Raw genomic sequence first — 14,287 nt, 5'->3', positions numbered from 1 at the left:
CTCTAAATGCCACACTCTGCCCTACGTGTGTGTGTGTGTGTGTGTGTGTGTGTGTGGTCACAAACCACAGCCCAGGGGCCAAACCCAGCCCACAGCCTCTTTGTGTATGGTCTGAAAGCAGAGAAAGTATTTTACTTTTGTTGTTCTTTTGAGACAGTCTTGGCTCACCACAACCTGTGCTTTCCAGGTTCAAGCGCTTCTCCCAGGTTCAAGTGATTCTCGTGCCTCAGCCTCCGAGGAGCTGGGATTACAGGCGTGCATCACCATGGCCGGCTAATTTTTTGTTTTGAGTGGAGATGGGGTTTCACCATGTTGGCCAGGCTGGTCTCGAACTCCTGACCTCAGGTGATCCGCCTGCCTTGGCCTCTAAAAGTGCTGGGATTACAGGTGTGAGCCACCACGCCCGGCCACTGTATTTTATATTTTTTAATAATTGAAAAATAATCAAAAGAAAAACAGTATTTTGTGACTTGCAAACATTCTGAGGACTTCATCTTTTGGTGTCCATAAATCAACTTTACAGAATGAACGTCCCCTGCCCGCTGACGCAGTATTGTCTGTGGCTACTTTGGCACTACAGCTGCAAGGTCCCATGGCTATGACAGAGACCATAGGGTCCATTGAGACCTTAAAATATTTACTATCTCACCCTTTAAAGAAAGTAGGCCACCCCTACCCTACATCTGGCTATAAATTTTACACGTTAAAAAAATGCAACATTCTTAATTTTAAACTCAGTACACTGGAACACTGCTCATCTCCCATCTTCAAGATGAAAAGCTTCGACAGTCACCAGGAAGCAGACAAGAACCCTAAGTACACCTGAAGAGTTATTCTCAGGAGCAGAAATTACAACATTTTACAACAGCAAAAGCAGGATGAAGTCACTGGAGGGTATGAAAACAACCAAGAGTAATTAGCACCACCAGCTCCAAGACCACACCACATCAGCTTCAAGGTTGTCTACTCTTCCTTTCACTACTGTACAGTTCAAAGTAGACACAGAGAAAATCGAACACATACTGCCCAGACACATTGCTTATGGAATGCTGGAGAGAAGGGAAGCGAGACCTCCCATTGGCCAGGTGTAGTGGCTCACGCCTGTAATCCCAGCACTTTGAGAGGCCAATGTGGGAGGATCACTTGCACCCAGGAGATCAAGACCAGCCTGGCCTACACAGCAAAACCCCATGTCTACTAAAAATACAAAATACGGCTAGGTGTGGTAGCTCACATCTGTAATCCTAGCACTTTGGGAGGCCGAGGTGAGAGGATCACTTGAGGTCAGGAGTTCCAGAGCAGCCTGGCCAACACAGTGATACCGCATCTCTACTAAAAATGTGGCTCATGCCTATAATCCCAGCACTTTGGGAGACTGAAGCGGGTGGATCACGAGGTCAGGAGTTCGAGACCAGCCTGACCAACATGGTGAAACCTCATCTCTACTAAAAATCCAAAAATTGGCCGGGCGTGCTGGTGTGCACCTGTAATCCCAGGTACTTAGGAGACTGAGGTGGGAGAATCACTTGAACCCGGGTGGAAGTTGCAGTGAGCCAAGAAGGCGCCACTGCACTCCAGCCTAGGCCACAAAAGCAAGACTCCGTCTCAAAACAGAAAACAGCAACAACAAAAATTCCACTGTCAAGACAGCAGCGTGACCACATGCTACATCTCTTTCTTCTATAGAACATCATTAGACATAGTAAAAAAAAAAAACAGTATTTTGAGACAGAGTTTCATTCTGTTGCCCAGGCTGGAGTGCAATGGCGCGATCTTGGCTCACTGCAACCTCCAGCTCCCAGGTTCAAGCGATTCTCCTGCCTCAGTCTCCCGAGTAGCTGGGATTGCAAAAAAAATACATACATTTTAAAGCAGAGTAACAAATTGATAACTAAGCGTGGAGTGGAAAGAAGGGACCACCGAGGACTGGAAATGGCAACGTTAGACTATGAACTAAATTTCTCCCATGGTTGATTTGGCCTATGCCCAGGAATGAGCAAAGACAGCAGGCCCGTGAGACTGGAAGAAAGATGGAGTCAGCCATGCTAGACTTCTCTCACCGTTATCATCTTTGCAAAGCTGGTGTCACCATTTATTGAAGTGAATTTTTTTTTTTTTTGAGATGAAGTCTTGCTCTGTTGCCTAGGCTGGAGTACAATGGTGCAATCTCGGCTCACTGCAACCTCCACCTCCCAGGTTCAAGCAATTCTCCTGCCTCAGCCTCCCAAGTAGCTGGGATTATAGATGCCCACCACCATGCCTGGCTAATTTTTGTATTTTTAGTAGAAACGGGGTTTCACCATCTTGGGACTCACAATACACATCAGCCCATCGCCTCTCCTGCTTGCCAGGGATGGTCATGATCCTCATTTCCCAGTTAAAGAAACCAAAACTCCATTATGGGGTTTCACCATATTAGCCAGGCTTGTCTCCAACGCCTGACTGCAAATGATCCAAGCGCCTCGGCCTCCCAAAGTGCTGGGATTACAAGTGTGAGCCACTGCACCCAGCCAATTAGGAGGAAATATCCAACATTTAGCCAGGTGCAGTGGCTCACTCCTTAATCCCAGCACTTTCAGAAGCTGAGGTGGGAGGATCACTTGAGCCCAGGAGTTTGAGTCCAGGCCTGGCAACATAGTGAGACCGTCTCAACACAACATTTAAATATTAGCCAGGCATGGTGGTGTGCGTCTGTAGTCCCAGCTACTTGGGAGGCTGAGATGGGAGAGTGTTTGAGCCCAGAAGGTCAAGTAAGCTGTGACCGTGCCACTGTACTCCAGTCTGCATAACAGAGCAAGACCCTGTCTCAAAAAAAATCCAAAATATATAAATAATTGATACAACTCAAAACAACCCAATTTTTAAAATGTTTAAAAAAAAAACTTGAAGAGACCTTTCTTTAAAGAAGACATGAAAATAGGAAGTGGGTATCTGAAAGGTGTTCTGCATTGCAGATCATTAGGGAAATGCAAATCAAACCCACTGAGATACCCCCTCACACCCCTTATGACCATTATCAAAAAGTCAAAAGATAAATGTTGGCAAGAGTGCGGAGAAATCGGAACTTTTGCATACTATGGATGAGAATGTAGATTGATACAGCCATTCTGGAAAAGAGTATGAAGATTTCTACAGAAATTAAAAATAGAACTACCATATGACTCAGCAATCCCTCTTCTGGGCATACAGCTAAAGGAAATGAAATCATTACTTTGTAAAGATACCTGTATTCTCATGTTCATTGCAGCCTTAATCACAATAGCCAAGATATGGAAACAATCTAAGTGTCCATCAATGGATAAATGGATAAAGAGTCTGTGGCACACATACACAATGGAATATTATTCAGCCAGGGAAACAAACAAGGTCTTGCCGTTTGCTGCAAGATGGATGAGGCTGGAGGATGTCATGCTTAGTGAAATAAAGCATACACAGAAAATCAAATATTGTGTAAACTCATTTATATATGGGATGTAAAAATGTAAATAAATAAACCTACAGGGATAGAGAGTAAAACATTGTCTACCAGGAGAGGTAGGAGAGGGGAGGAATTGGGGACATGGAGGCCAAAGGATACAAAGTAGCAGGTATGAAGGATGAACAAGTCTAGAGATGTAATGTATGACATGAGGACTGCAGGGAACAAAATTGTTCTGTATGTGAAATTCATGCTCAGTGAGTAGATTTCAACTGCTCTTGCCACAAAAGCAACAAGGAAATGGAGAACTATGTGAAATGATTGGTGTGTTAATTTCTTTCGGTATAGGAATCTTTTTACAATCTATATATAACCTGTAACATCATGTTGTAAGCCTTAACTATACACAAGAAAATTCATTTTTAAAAAAGAAAAATTGACAGTCAAAGACTGACAAAGCAAAGACTAAGTAAATAAAAACAGGGGTAACTGGATTTATATCTGTTAGTCAAAAAATGAGTGACTGACTGAGGCAAGTGCCTCCATCAATAGAGCTTTGTGGAGCCACAATTTGACGACACCCCCGGAAAAAACACACAAGCCACAGAAACACCTGTGACCTGTGCTTTCCAAAGAGGGTTTTGGGAACTCAGCACGTAAGGGGAGAATGCAGGCAGGAGAGAAGAAAGGGAGGGGGAGCAGGCAGTGAAGGGGTGGTTACATTCTTAGGAAGCTCTAATTAGTGCTCAGTAAATCTTCATTTTACATAAGATAAGGTAAACATCTGAAAAGAGGGAGGAAAGAGTCAATTATGCAGCCATCTCAGGGTAGGTGGAAGAGTGATTGATCTCATGTTCTTGTTCTGTACCTGGGAAGGTAAGCCTGTAATCAACAATGTCAGTACCAGATTGAAAAGAACTCAGTTTTACGTCTTCAACTGAGGTTGCAGAGCCAGGGTTAAAATGGGCATATGCTTATTTTATAAGGGGACATGGATCCTGAAAGATTTAGGGGCCAGCAAGGAATGTCCCTGTCAACAATTTGTAAGGGGGGCCATATGGAGAGGTACGTGGCCTTTTGTGGCAGTGGGGACCTGGCTTATGTCTAATGCCATCACACAGGGTTGTGAAATGGCAGCTCTCTCTTTGGGGAGAAAGAATGGTAGTGTTGGATGACTCAGCTCCCAAACTCACGTCTCCCTTAGCATAACAGGTTTGGCAGTTCCAAGACTTTATTTTCTTTTACATATTAAAAAAAACTCTAATGAAAGAGCTATGTGAGAGATAAAGAGGGTATTTCCTAATGATAAAAGGGTGCAACCAGCAGGGAGAAAAAGGAATTCTAAATTTGTTTATGCCTGGTAACCTTAAAACACACAGAACAAAGCTTAACAAACGAAAAAAAGAAATAAGTTGACAATCATTGTAGGAAACTTTAATATCTGTGTCTCAGCCACTGAAAAATAAACAGACAAACGTCAGTAAGGAAATAGAATCGTTAAAGGATGCATTTAACATGCTGGACCTAATTGAGATACGTGGTACACTACACTCAACATGCAGAATACATATCCTTTTCAAGTGCAGAAGCAATATTTATAACAATTAATCATATTTATGATCATTGAGAGGACACAAATACAAAGAGTTTTAGTTATACAAATATTTAATCGCAGTGGAAGTATAAGTTTGGAAATTAAGCAAAACATTTTCAGTATGTTAAAGGGATGAATAAAATCAAAGTCTGCTTTTTTGAAACACTAATAAAACTGATGGCCCCCAGCAAGATTGATTAAGAAAACAGACAAAAAGCACAAACTCCAACCACAGACCTTATAAGTATTAAAAAGATAAATAATAGAACAACTTTGAAATTTTAGATAATGAACAAATTGATTCAGCAAACACAGGTTACCAAAATGAATATTCATATATATGTAATTGAACCTGTAATCAAACACCTTATAAAGAAAACTATACAGTCTCACATGGCTTAATAAGTGAATTCTTTCCAAATGCTTAAGGAAGAAATAGCACACATCTTACATAAACTCTGTCAGAAACAGGAGAAGAAACATTTTCCAAATTGTCTAACCAGCATAGCTTTAATAATTCATATTAAAACCTCACAAGTCTGGGTGCGGTGGCTCACACCTGTAATCCCAGCACTTTGGGAGGCTGAGGCGGGTGGATCATGAGGTCAGGAGATCGAGACCATCCTGGCTAACATGGTGAAATCCCATCTCTACTAAAAAATACAATAAATTAGCCAGGCGTGGTGGTGGGCACCTGTAGTCCCAGCTACTCAGGAGGCTGAAGCAGGAGAATGGCATGAACCTGGAAGGCGGAGCTTGCTATGAGCCGAGATCTCTTATTTAGTTCTCTTATTTCCATTGGTTAAAGACCAGAATGTGTAAAATATGCATTATCAGATTAGAAAAACAAAACAAATATCAGAAAAACGTTTTTCAAAATAGCATTTGCTAAAATCTATGAGAGAAACTTGCTCTAAAACTTCCTGTTTCAAAATTTCACTGTGTGTCCACCAAGTTCATTTTTCTGGCTGTGGACAGCAGGCCCACACCACGCCACAAACCCACCCCATGCCAGAGACCCACCATGGCCCCATGAACAGGCCAGCTGAGAGGTGCAGCCACTGCCCAGGGCTCCCTGCTCTGTCCTCGGCTTCCTGATCCAACCTGCCAGTGCTTTGCTTTCTCTAAGTGTAGAAACTAAAGCCAAGAGCCCAAGTTTACAAAAAGCACATTTTTATTAAATAGAGGCACAAATGTGTTTCATTTTCTAATAAATCTCTTTCACAAATCACCTGCTTTTTTGCTCTTCTTGAGGTTTTTTTTTTTTTTTTTCTTTTTTCTGATGGAGTCTGGCTCTGTCGCCCAGGCTGGAGTGCAGTGGCACAATCTCTGCTCACAGCAAGCTCCGCCTTCTGGGTTCCCGCCATTCTCCTGCCTCAGCCTCCCAAGTAGCTGGGACTACAGGCGCCCATCACCACGCCAAGCTAACTTTTGTATTTTTAGTAGAAATGGGATTTCATCGTGTTATCCAGGATGCTCTCGATCTCCTGATCTCGTGATCCACCTGCCTTGGCCTCCCAAAGTGCTGGGATTATACGCATGAGCCACTGCACGCAGCCTGTGAAAAACTTCTGAGTATCATCATACCCTCCAACTTCTCCTCTCACCTATATTTAAAAGGGTCTGCTCTTTATCCTAACATCTATACTAGGTAATTTTCAGAATATTCCTTCAATCACCAAACACATTTTTGAGATTCTTGTGCTAGATTTCACTATCTTAATATGAAAACCAATCATCACCCATTAAAATACAATACAGGCCAGGCACAGTGGCTAACGCCTGTAATCCCAATAGTTTCAGAGGCCAAGGCAGGTGGATCACCTCAGGTCAGGAGTTTGAGAGCATCCTGACCCAATATGGTGAAATCCCATCTCTACTAAAAATACAAAAATCAGCCAGGTGTGGTTGTGGACACCTATAGTCCCAGCTACTTGGGAGGCTGAGGAAGGAGAATTGCTTGAACCCAGGAGACGGTGGGTGCTGTGAGCCAAGACCGTGACATTGCAGTCCAGTCTGGGCAATACAGCAAGACTCCGTCTCAAAAAAAAAAAAAAAAAAAAAAAAAGAAAAAATTATTACGTAAATAAATAGGCTGGGCATGGTGGCTCAGGCCTATAATCCCAACACTTTGGGAGGACAAGGTGGGCAGATGACCTGAGATCAGCAGTTCAAGACCAAGCTGACCAACATGAAGAAACCCCATCTCTACTGAAACTACAAAATTAGCCAGGCGTGGTGGCACACACCTGTAATCCCAGCGGCTCGAGAGGCTGAGGCAGGAGAATCACTTGAACCTGGGAGGTGGAGGTTGCAGTGAGCCAAGATCACGTCATTGCACTCCAGCCTGGGCAACAAGAGTGAAACTGTCTCAAAAAAACAAACAAAAAAACAAAAAAAGGAAATAAATACAATACAGTACAGCTACTACGATTTACCTAAGAAGCTGTTGTATGAGCTGAACCAGAGGCAAACACTGTTTGCCAGAAGGCTCACAGATCCCCGTATTAATAAGGTCTTTATCCAATGGAGTCCTGCTTCTGTGAAATGTTGAGGCATTCGCTTCCTGTTCATCAATTTCTTTTTCCTTCTGTGCTTCTTTTTTGGCCTCAGTATCCTGTAATTCATAAACAGAAATTGTTTACAAGTGATCTCATTAGCAGGTGTGAAGGCACACAGGCTGGCTGAGCCCTGACCCCAATGCCAAGCTATCCCAGCCTCTGTGGCTAACGCACACACCTACACACAGGCCCCCACCTGCCCTGTTGGAAACCCTAACTCAGTTGTGCAGTTCCAAACAGTGTCTTCTTTTTACAGATCCAAGGTCCAGGCTGCCTCTGCTGATGCTTTCCAACCTCCTTCTGTGAAGTCCCTAAAATCCTTAACCCTGCTACTGGCTCTCACAAAACCCAATGTGATCTGCCCCACATACGCAGCATCCAGCTGCTTTGTAAGGACAAGAAGCAGCTGGAATTCTCACACACACTGGTTCAAATGTAAATGGCAAAGCCACTTGGGGAAACTATGAACATACACTGACCCCAGGACCTAACAAATTCCACTCCAAGTGTTTACCCAAAGGGAGAACATATGTCCACTAAAGTACTTGTACACAGCACAATCGTGGCAGCTCTACACGGCCAAAAACCAGAAAGCCTGGGCGTGGTGGCTCACGCTTGTAATCCCAACACTTTGGGAGGCCAAGGTGGGGGGATCACTTGAGCCCAGGAGTTCGAGACCAGCCTCTGCAATACAGCGAAACCTTGTGTCTACAAAAAAATCAAAAAACTAGCTGGGCATGGAAACATGTCTGTGGTCCCTGCAACACAGGAGGCTGAGATGGGAGGATCATTCGAGCCTAGGAGGACAAGGCTGCAGTGAGCCAACATCAGGTCACTGCATCCAGCCTGGGTGACAGAGCAAGTCCCTGTCTCAAAAAAAAAAGAAAACAAAAACCAAAAGCAATTAAATGCCCTTCAATAGGGGAATGAACTAACAGTACTACACCTATAAAATGGAACACTTCCCAATAAGAAAAACGAAGTCACAATACACATAACAGTGTGGAGTGAATCTGAAAATCATTCTCCAAGGCAAAACAGGAAAGTGTGCATACTATACAGTTATATTGCTGCAACACTCAGAGCAGGCAAAATGAATCTAATCTCAGGGCAGGGGAGTATCCTGGCTGCAAGTGCCAAGGGCACAGGGATCTTTCCGGGTGACGGGAATGGTCTACATGAGGAACAGGTTACCTGTTAACTTCACTGAAACAGACAACCTGCAGTATTTCATCACAATTAAATCATAACTCAAAAAAATTTTAAATTAGCACATAAGGTCAGTCGCAGTGGCTCACGCCTGTAATCCCAGCACTTTGGGAAGTTGAGGCAGGCCAATCACAAGGTCAAGAGATCGAGACCATCGTGGCTAACACGGTGAAACCCCGTCTCTACTAAAAATACAAAAACTTAAGCAGGCGTGGTGATGGGCGCCTGTAGTCCCAGCTACTTGGGAGGCTGAGGCAGGAGAATGGCGTGAACCCAGGAGGTGGACCTTGCAGAGAGCCGAGATCGTGCCACTGCGCTCCAGGCTGGGTGACAGAGTGAGACTCCGTCTCAAAAATAAATAAATAAATAAATAAATAAGCACATAAAATAATTTTAATTTAAAAAATACTTGGATATGATAAAAGTTGAGTGTTTTACTGTGTTCTGTTATTCTTCACATGTGTGAGTGTGGTATTTCTGATCTCAGTGCACCACCAGGTCACGTGTGCCTCCAAGGCCATACTTGGATCTCCGCAGTAATGGCTGCGTGTAAGGCTGACTCCAACCCTCCAGCAGCCATCAAGCTGCCCACCAGAAGATCAATCATGAATTGACGACCTGGACTTATGTTCACTTCATTGCCTGAAACTGAAATAGAAAGTGTGTGGCAATTGGAGTGAAACGCCATCCCCTCCCAGCACCCTGACCCATGCCCTCTCCTGTTCCTTCCCCGAGCCCACCTGCGCAGGGCAGGAGAGCAGAGAGTGCCCGGGCCTGCTCCTCCGTGGTGGGCAGCAGCACGGACAGCCGCTCTGCAGCACGGCCTGGGCAGCCGACTGCACGATGCTCAGCACGTCCGCGCTCCTGGCCAGGGTTACCACTGTCTGGTTAGGAACACAAACAGAAAACCAAAATTAAAAGCAAGTAGATACCGTAACGTCAGACTATAGAATACAGAAAGACTTACCACAGGGAATCTAGAGTGGCCAAATGTTAAGAAATGTAATACTACTAACCAGAGACAATTCAGAGTATCAATCATTCCATTTCAACTCTCATTCTTAATAAATAAAATGCCCACACAGGAATGGCGGCAGCTGCTAACCAGCTGACAGCCCCCAGGCAAACAAGTCCAGTAACCACCAGGGCCTCTTCCCCAATGCCACTGAGCCCTACACCCACTGGATGACAGGGTGGGCGGCCTCATGAGGCCCACTGTACTCCTCATCTCTTCCTCCAGGGAAGCTGCCATGTGTGTCCTTGAGGGCCTATCCAGGGTGGCGAGAGCTCTACGTACCATTCTCAGTGACAGCCAGGGTTTGAGCGTCCCCACTCCCACACGCCACATCGGTGACCTTCAGTCCTTATTTAAGCCCAGCTACCAGCATCGGAGTGGCCTCATCTTCACTGGAGCCTTCAAACAGATAGGACAGAGGTTACTAAGTCCTGTAAGAGGCCACCTCCTGCTGCACGCTCCCACTCATGCAGAGCAGACATACCGTGGCCCAGCCGGCCGCAGTTCCCGTGGCCCCAGGTGTACAGCTCCCCCTCGGCAGTGATGGCCGCGCTGTAAGTGCTCCCGCAAGCGATGTGCACCACGTGCTTCCCGGCCTGCTTTCCAGAGAAGGCGGAGATCACCTTAGGCTCCTCCAGAGACCCTGGGGAGGATGGGAACAAACAGGAATGCCCTTCTTCTTGGTGTTTTTTCTTATTAGCAAAGGAAATTCAATATCCAAATTTAGACCATCACAGCATCAGGCCAGTTTCACCTTCCAGGTACTTTATAAAATAAGGAAGAGAGAATTCCAACACCTAACACCTCCATGACTTTTTATTCAGTTGGAACCCGATGCCAAGCATGGTATCCAGTAGAAATATAAAAACAGTGTTTGTTAAAGACTCGTATGACAGGCCGGCCACGGTGGCTCCTACCTGTAATCCCAGCACTTTGGGAGGCCAAGGAGGGCAGATCACCTGAGGTCAGGACTTCGAGACCAGCCTGGCTAACATGGTGAAACCCTGTCTCTACTAAAAATAAAAAATTAGCTGGGCATGGTGGTGGGCGCCTGTAATCCCAGCTACTTGGGAGGCTGAGGCAGGAGAATCACTTGAACCCAGGAGGCGGAGGTTGCAGTGAGCCAAGATTGCGCCATTGCACTCCAGCCTGGGCAACAGTGCGAGACTCCATCTCAAAAAAAAAAAAAGAAAAAAGGAAAAAGAAAATGTGGCCAGAAGTTGTGTGTTGTACCTATAATCCCAACACTTTCAGGGGCTGAACAAGGAAGACTGCTTCATCCCAGGAGTTCAAAACCAGCCTGGTAATAAAGTAATAAAACCCTGTCTCTACAAAGAAATTTAAAAATTAGCCAGGCATGTGGCAGGCACCTGTAGTCCCAGCTACTAAGGAGGCTGAGCCAGAAGGATCGCTTGAGCCTGCGAGGTTGAGGCAGCAGTGAGTCAGAGTTGTACCACCGTACTCCAGCCTAGGCGACAGAGAGAGACCCTGTCTCAAGGAAAAAAAAAGAAAAATGGGAGGGGGAGGGGAGGGGCAGGGAGGGTACAAAGTGTCCAAAAACTTGAATGTTCTTAGCAGCTTTATTTATAATAACCAAAATGGGAAACAACCCAAATGTCTATCAACAGATGAATGGATCAACAACCAATTAAATCCATACAACAAACTACTACTCAGCGATAAAAAGAAATGAACTATCGATACATACAACCACCTTACTGAATCTCAAAATAATGCTGAGTGATGATTTCACAGGTGCATGCATATATACATACCAAAATTTATCAAATCATGCACCTGAAATATGTGCAATTTTTTGCACTTCAATTCTACCTTAATAGAGCTGTTTTACACACTCAAAATGATTTTTCTCTTGACCATGTAATATCCTCCCTTTAGGTACTGTCTTCCTTTCTGTTGAAGTCAAGTTTCTTCAAGAAGTTATGTATACGGCTATTCACTCACCCTTCAATCTAGTGTAATGAGACATCCTCTGGCAAAAACTGAAGCATTTTCTCACTGCCACATACAAAAGCCTCTCTTCACTCCGGAACTTCCTTAGTGTCTTTGCTGCATCTGCCCCTACAGATAACACCTGACTCCTGTGGCTTCAGAGATATTCACTAGCTCCTCCTCTCCTTCCAGTAACTCATTATAAGAGCCTATATGCCCAGGTAGTGTCACTGACCATTATCTTACCCTAATGACACTTTTTCTTTGGGAAGTATGATCCATAGGTGCGGCTTCAATGACTTACAGGCATAAGATCCATACCTCAGCCCTGATTTCTTCAGTTTACATGCTGTAATGTCTACATATCATGCTAAAAAAAAAAAAAGAGAGAGAGAGAACACTTTCCAGCCTGGGCAACATAGTAAGACCCCCTTCTCAATAAAAGTAAAAAAAATTACCCAGGCATGGTGGCAAGTGGCTGTAGTCCCAGCTACTTGGGAAGCTGAGTTAGGAGGACTGCTTGGGCCCAGGAGATCAAGACTACAATGAGCTCTGATCACGCCACTGCACTCCAACCTGGACAACAAGACCTCATCTCTTAAAAAAAAAAAAAAAAAAAGGAACATTTTACTTAGCACAGCTTTATGAAGGGCTTTACCACCAGGTCTCAGCTGACTATTCCTATTTTCTAACCCAATCTATTATCTTTTTACTTTTTTGGTACATATTTTTATTGATGTATGATGTACACACCATGAAGCACACACATCCTAAGAGTATAGTTGATGAAGTAAACATGCTCATGTAATCACTATGCAGATTAAGAAATATAAAACATTACCAGTAACCAAGAAGCCCTCTTAGTTACTGCCTATGCCTCTTAACTAAAATATCCTAAACTCTAAACACATTGGCCTGTATTCTATATTCCCCAAATGTTTTACACACTTTCTTTACTGGACCTTCTGCCCTTCCCCTCCCGACACCATTTTCTCTTTCTCTCTTAAAGCTAAACACAGATCTCTTCCTCTATGGCATTAGCTCATCTTTGCTTACATTACACTCTAAATGTATCACCAACACAATGCTTTTTGCACTGTATTATGCCACCCACTTATTATTCACTTGGTAACTTTTCTGAAAGCAGTGACCCCACAGCACCATTTCTATATGTGTAACAACTAGCCCAGTGTTGCCACAGGAAAGTGTCTCCAATAAAATTCAGAGGGGAGGGGAGAGGGATAGCATTAGGAGATATACCTAATGTTAAATGAAGAGTTAATGGGTGCAGCACACCAACATGGCACATGTATACATATGTAACAAACCTACACGTTGTGTACATGTACCCTAAAACTTAAAGTATAATAAAAAAAAAAGAAAAAAAAAGGAAAACTTAAAATTCAAACTTTCTTTGGAGGAAGACCATTTGATATATACTTTACCTGTGTGTGACATTCATTGCAGATAAATTTTCCTCTTGGCATCTCAGTCAATCCAAGGCACTCCAGGTGGAAAGCCCCGCAGCACTGAGCCTCACATAACAGCAGCTCACCTGATTTTTCACAATTCTGTTAAGAGAAAGAAAACATCTATCTGTTTTTCTATGTTTGAGAATGAAGAGTAAAACCAGTGTCAGTGGGTTAAAATAAACAAAGGTTAAAAGTGGCAGAAAATGAGGTGAGAAAGAGGCAAGGGCCTGTAGTTGTAGATTTTATTCTAGTTACAAAGGTGTACCACTGGAGAGCTTTGCCAAAGGAAAGCTAAAATCAGGTATTCATTTTTAAAAAGATTGTTCTGACTGCTACATGGAAAACAAGTTCAAGAGTAGAAAGGTCAGAAAAGAGCATAGAGATAAACCAGAAAGCTACTGAATGGTTCAAGCAACAGACACTGGCTAGCTAGACTTGGGCCGTAAAGTTCCAAAAGAGCTCCCACCAAGGTCTGAACAGCCCTTTTGGGACACATCTAGAACCATCCCAGAGAGAGATCACTTTTCTGAAATAATCTCAGCTCACTTAAGACAGGGCCTCACTTAAGACAGGGGCTTAGGAAATAACAACAGGCATCTGTCATTATAAAAAACTGTAAGATTTATGTATGTTTTTTTTTTTTCTGAGAGAGTCTTGCTCTATCGCCCAGGCTGGACTGCAATGGTGCAATCTTGGCTCACTGCAACCTCTGCTGACCAGGTTCAAGTGATTCTCCTGCCTCAGCCTCCCGAGTAGCTGGGATTACAGGCACGCGCCACCACGCCTGGCTAATTTTTGTTTTTCTAGTAGAGAGGGGTTTCACCATGTTGGCCAGGCTGGTCTCGAACTCCTGACCTCATGATCTACCCACCTCAGCCTCCAAAAGTGCTGGAATTACAGGTGTGAGCCACTGCACCCAGCCCAAATATTTTTTAAAGCCTTGTACTACTATGAAAGGCAAACAAGGGGAAAGGTGACTAAATAAGTTTTAGCTTCAAGAACTCATAGAAACAGAATAGGTCTTGATCACTTAAGAATTAAAGCTTAAATAAAAAACTAACTAGG

At 43.9% G+C, this 14,287-nt stretch overlaps 1 long non-coding RNA gene across 1 annotated transcript in view; it reads right to left on the bottom strand.

Moving 5' to 3' along the window:
• The window catches only part of LOC129014662 (uncharacterized), a 47,223-nt gene that overhangs the window by 14,515 nt on the left and 18,421 nt on the right, over positions 1–14,287 (bottom strand). The window contains exons 9-18 of the long non-coding RNA XR_010124053.1: positions 13,196–13,321; positions 12,209–12,347; positions 11,997–12,120; positions 11,168–11,265; positions 10,282–10,440; positions 10,080–10,196; positions 9,523–9,666; positions 9,221–9,430; positions 7,451–7,629; positions 7,262–7,359 (exon numbers count right to left, since the gene is read on the bottom strand). This is a non-coding gene — a long non-coding RNA (uncharacterized LOC129014662). The remainder of the gene's footprint in view (positions 1–7,261; positions 7,360–7,450; positions 7,630–9,220; positions 9,431–9,522; positions 9,667–10,079; positions 10,197–10,281; positions 10,441–11,167; positions 11,266–11,996; positions 12,121–12,208; positions 12,348–13,195; positions 13,322–14,287) is intronic.

Source organism: Pongo pygmaeus, chromosome 16, assembly GCF_028885625.2.
Source record: "Pongo pygmaeus isolate AG05252 chromosome 16, NHGRI_mPonPyg2-v2.0_pri, whole genome shotgun sequence".
In the NCBI taxonomy this organism is placed as follows: Eukaryota; Metazoa; Chordata; class Mammalia; order Primates; family Hominidae; genus Pongo; species Pongo pygmaeus.
The sequence above is the reverse complement of the archived record's forward strand: the minus strand, read 5'-3'. Positions and strand labels throughout refer to the sequence as shown.